The following is a 6,095-nucleotide window of genomic DNA, read 5'->3' on the forward strand; positions in this document are numbered from 1 at the left end:
TGAACCTACAGCAATCAGCAGTGTGAAAAACACTAAAAAAGTGATACAACCCCCAAACAGGAAGAGAAAAAGGTAAGTCGCAAATCACTGAGATGCTGGTTTCAATTTTAAACACATGATACACAATAATTGATGATGATGATGATGATGAAAGTGCTAGACAAGCCAGTATTCCATGCAAATGAATATGCCAACAGGCAACTTAGACTTCAAGGTAAGACACCATTGCAAGGAGAGAACGACAATGCTCCTAAAACCAAACTAAAATACATGGAAAATTATTCTGTAACAGAGAATTCGTAATAGCTATAATGGGGCCCTCCCTGGTGGTGCAGCCAGTTGGAGCGTTGCACTGTTAAACTAAGTCAAGCTGTAGTTGTTTCAGTGCAGTTCAGTCCCCACACCAGAGATGACCCACATGGCACAGCAGACCTCTCCTTTCTCATCTGCTGTTCCCCACAGCAATATACTTTGCTGATCTGACTGTTCTGCTCCCTACTCTGTTTCTAGTGAATACTTTCATGGCCCTTGCACCTCTGGCCTATACATCATTTCTTTATACATAAATAAAATCTTTTTAAAAAATAGCTATCATGAATCATGAAATATGAATACGAATGAACCAAATAAAATGAAAACAAAGTGATTACTAAAGGTTAAGTGCGGAGGTAGATGGGGTAAATATAGGTAAAATAGGGCATTTTCTGATCACAGATGAAATTATGCCTTTAGTGATGAACAAAATGTAGCACATATATATATATATATATATATATAATTATATATAATGCTGCACAGCTTACACCTATATAATTTTATAAACCAATCTGACTTTAAAGAAAAATTGTTTTCACAAGGAGGACAAGGTGTGCTAGATTTAAATGCAAATAATTGACATATTTTAAAACCTGAACACCCCACTACAAACCTCCTTCCAAGATCCAAACCATCTGCTGAAGCTCCATGTCACACTGTGAAGAAACAAGAAGTAGGAAACAGGGAGCGCTCTCCCTCCAACTATCTGCCTCTTGTTTTTTTTTTTTTTTTTTTAAGATTTATACATTTATGTATACACTACTGGATACAGGCCAGAGGTGAGGGGGGTGAGAGGATTTACCAGAGACACAGTGGGAGCAGAAAAGGCAGACTGAGAAATTAAACTGCTAAGAGGAACAGCAGGTAAGACAGGAAAGGTCTGCTGGGCCATGTGAGTCACCTCCTTGGTGGTGGATCGAATATCAAATTCGTGAAGCAGCTGTGGCTAGCTTCCTAGTGCTGAGCTTCAGCACCAGATAGGGCCCCCTCTGAAACCTCCTAAGGACAGTTTTACATAAATTTTTGCCCAATTCTTATTGACAGGATTTGGTCATTTGACTAACAATAGCTGTAAGAGCAGCTGGAAAATAACAAGATTTTTTTCTCTCTAAATAGTATGTTTACAACAAATGATTGTGAAGGAAAGCTGTTTGCAGATATATGATTAGCATTTTGACAGGGTGTGCTATAATAATAACACTCTAGAAAAGAGCCGTTCTTGAATGGTAATGGCCAAGAGTAATAGCTTGCTGAAGTTTAGAGAACATAAAAGATACTACTGTTGTGGTATTTTAAAATATATGAGGTGAGGCTGTTGGGTGGATTATGTATTACTCAGGACACTGATTCACTTGGGATAACAGCAGGATTTACAAATAATAGACACCATGATGTCAATCCCTACTAAATTTTGGGAGAAATCTGAAAGACAATAACTGCATAATCAGAAGTGCTTTTTCACAGAAGACCATTTCTAACACGATGGAAGAATCATGCCATAGAGTTAGTAGGCTTTTAATTTCATCCCTTCACAATTCAGGCTAAAAGATGCAGGAGGTAAGAGTGAACCACAGATTTGAGCAATACAGGTAAGAAGGAAAGCATGGTCCCACAGTTCTGGAGTTTGATCACAACCTGGTCATTACTTTTGTGATTATTGACAAGGTGTGAAAGCATTGTTTTCTCCTTAATAAATTAGTCATAATTTCCTCCTCAAAAATGTCTGGGAAAGAGTAGCCATAATTTATATTGCTGAGCTCAACGTATATTCTCAAAAATATTCAGCTACACATTCTCCTCCATCCACAAGTCCCCAATCATTCTGATACAGATTTTTTACTATGAGAGTAGTGTGTCTGAGAAAAAATTTAAACAGAGTACAAGAATACTGTGATAGTGCATTAAATAACGTTCAATTAGAAAGGTTCAACTTATGATGAATGGGGGCCCTCTGTTAAGACATCAGTTCGGCCACTTGCTTTTTTTAGTAACCTGTACCGGACACTAGGAAGAGAGGGTGCTGTGAGCCTCAATGCCATATTGGAAGAATAAGCAAATAGCCTGCCAGGGTGTCCCTTGCTAAAAGCCTGCCATTCGTCCACCAGCCACTGAAGAGCTAACAGCACACACCTCGTTTATATCCCCACTTGCCAAGCACAGCTTACAGCAGGGATGGGCTTGCACACATGTGCCTGTCGAAGTCCCATTACTGCCAATTATGTGCACACAGCGGGAACATCACGTCTCTTCAGAATAAGGCTTTCCTTTCAATGAGAGGTTATGAAAGCCTGAAAACTTCAAAATAGCAAATGGAAACCATTTATTAGCACTTTGTCTACCTGGATATTTTATTTTATAACTGGAACTGTTCTTCAGTTGTGGCCATATACCCTATATGAGCTTTCAAAAAATAAAGACATTTTTAATCTCTTCCCTGGCAATTCCTGGCAGCAATTTGTCTTCATAAAGCACACTTGCCATGTCATTTTCTGAAATCACTTCAAAAGTTGTCTCAAGGTAAGATGCATTATCAAAAGAAATAAAACATAAAAATAAAAAACCTTTTTCTATCTTTTTATTAATTCCAGTAAACTAGAGTGTGCCATTTTGAAAAGGAGATAAGGAAACTGTAAACCAGTTTTCAGGGTGATTTTTCTACTTCCATCTTCGGATGCTGCAAGGGAGGATTCATGAAATACGTTTTGCCGTAACAGCTCCATACATGACACTGTAGCATCAAAGACAAGCACATTTCTATGGGGTTTTCCCCCGGGCACATGTTGCCAAGAGTTGTACAGCTTGTTCAGTGTCTTCATCCATATGGCAATCTGTCCCATTCACAGAAAGGCATGAAGGCTGTGCCTGGTGAGTGCTGTGGTCAATGTAGTGTGAAGAGAAGGCTTCCCCTCCAGCAGCTTCTGGAAGGAAGCTGGTTTTCCCCAACATACTTATGATGCAAACAGAAGTCAAATCTAATGTTGTTTCTTATTTTAAAGTGTTTAACACTAGAAAACATCAGTGCATGTATATTTTCATAAGATAAAAGAACATATTACCAAAACTGTGGCACTTTAAATCATGACAATAATAATCCAAATTGATCATATTCTTTCAGCAAAATCAAGTCTCCATTTTAGAGAAACCCGTTTTCTTTAATTGAATAAACATATAATGACACATATTCAGTTATACAGTATATCGATTTCAAATCTGTACACAATCTAACATGTTTACCATAAGAAGTCTTTCCCTGGAAATTTCTCAAATTCATGATACTGTATTATCATATATACACTATGCTATTATCTTTGGACCCCATGCAGTATATTCCCTCCCAAAGTTTGTCTTGGGCATTCCTTGCATAATTCAGAGTCTCTAAGTAATAAATGTTTCTCCCTTCTAAGATCCCTGATGGCATCCCTGAAGGGCTTATTGCAATCCTAATAACCACATGGCTCAGTCTTAGGTCTTCCCTAATACTGGCTAAAAGACAAAATGCCTATGAGGAACTCACTGGGGTCCAGGTAGGTGCCCCAAGCATAGCTAGCCACTAGCAAGCTTTATTATAAATAGGGTAAGATAGACACAACAGAGCTATACAAAAACCTCTTAGTTTGACAGCGTCCCACTTGTTTCTTTATGCTTTCATTAATTTTGGATTCAGATTCCCTTCAAAAATCTCTAAGACCAAAGTCAGAGACATTACCACATGTGTTTTCTCGGGCATTTATGTATTCTGGTCTGACATTCAAATCTTTAATCATTTTTAGTTAATATAAGTGCATCATATAAGATAGTCCAGTTTCATTCTCTAATATGTGACTCTCCACTTGCAACCCCATTTATTCAAATAACTAGCTTTTTCCCTATTAAGTTCTTAACTCCTTTCTTATATAAATTGACTATGTGAAGGTCCATTTCTGAGCTCTTTTGATATGATCTCCGTCTCTGTTTTTGTGCTAGTCCCATACTGAGTGATTTTCTTTGTAAAATCCATTTTCTTATGTAAAATCCAATAGTTAATAAAATCTCCCCACACACTATAATAGCAAAATAAGCCAACGCTTAATGCTTCAAGATACAGTTTATACTTGCTTTATTTATCTCTATTAACCTTGTTGGCTTTGTCCACAGTGAAGGCTGAACAGGATAACACTTTTGAGACTGAGCAAATGAAAAGCAACTGTGAATAACAGATTCTTTAATAACAGATTCTTTTTTAAAACATTTATTTATTTATGCATACAGAACTGGGGTACAGGCTGAGGTGCAGGTGCAGTGAGAGTGGGGAGCAGAACAGGCAGACTGACAAAATACACTGCTGAGGGGAGCAGCGAGCCATGTGGATCACCTACCAGGCAGGGCTCAAACTCATGCTAAAGTGGCTTTAGCTTTTTAGTGCTGTGCTTTAACCTGCTGAGCCACCAGGGAGGGCCCGCAAAATAGTTTTTTTTTAAAGAGTCGTGGTTGAATTTGTTATTCTAAGCAGAAGTGGAATTAGTGGATCTGCTCTCTTTAAATGAATTAGATAAACACTCAGAGATTGATTTGGGTTACAAATCAAACTCTGGAAAGAAAGTAAACAAAGTGCTGTAAATGTGCAGTCACCAGACTCCAGCTTGCTCCTTTAAATCTCAATTTTAAAACCTTCTGCCAAGTCTCTCCCCTGTTGAGTGGCTATTTTGGTTGCCAGCTAAATAGCTGGAATCTCAATATGAACAAACAACTGCTATACTGCTCCTCCCTACCCCATCAACAGCCCTAAGGTGTTAACAGTATTGAGAAATAAATTTTTAAAAAGACAGAAAAAGGTTAAATTTTAATGTGCTTTATAGTCCATTCAAATAAGCACATTTTAAGAGGGGTTATGAGTTTCTTTCCCACTCATTTTAAATGCGATTTGCCACCAACAGGTACCCATCAGATCTACTAGATCTATTAGGTGCTACTTTTTCCTTTAAAAACAGAAATTAACTAGCAGATGTTTATAAATGAAATTATGTCCAGGCAAAATTCTTCTCTGTATATCACCCAATTCTGATACTGGCACCAAACCACCTTTCAAATTGTAAACCTTAAAGTCACTCTTGCCATTTCATCCCCCTGGGAGCTAATCCTTGCCCTCCTTCCATCACCCCTGGCATGCTCTCCTTCAGACTATTCTAGGGTCAGTTTTGGTCTCCATTGCACTCCTCAGGCTGATTCCTCCCTACACTGCATGCAAAAGAGCTACAAAGACACTGCTCCAAAGAAGAAATGCAGATGGCTAGCAGGAATGTGAAAAAATGGTCAACATCACCTGTAATAAGGGAGATTTAAATTAAAACCACAATGAAATACCATCTCACATCAGTGAGAATGGCACATCTTCAAACAACTAGCAGCAACAACAAATGTTGGGAGGATGTGGAGAAAAAGGAACTCTCCTGCACTGCTGGTGGGAATGCAAGCTGATATAACCACTATGGAAAATTGGAGGTTTCTCAAAGGCTGAAAATAGCACTTCCATATGACCCAGAAATCCCACTCCTAGGTATATACCCGAAGGACACCAAAACATTGATGCAAAAAGACACCTGCACCCCCATGTTTACTGCTGCTCTATTTACAATAGGGAAGACATGGAATCAACCCAAATGTCCAAAAATAGAAGACTGGATTTTAAAAATGCGGTACATATACACAACAGAATATTACACAGTAGTCAAAAAAATAAGTGCATGCCTTTTGAAGCAACATGGATTTAGGTGGAAGGGATCATGCTTAGTTAAATAAACCAA

Source organism: Condylura cristata, unplaced genomic scaffold (genome assembly GCF_000260355.1).
Source record: "Condylura cristata isolate star-nosed mole 26May11 unplaced genomic scaffold, ConCri1.0 scaffold00021, whole genome shotgun sequence".
Lineage (NCBI taxonomy): Eukaryota > Metazoa > Chordata > Mammalia > Eulipotyphla > Talpidae > Condylura > Condylura cristata.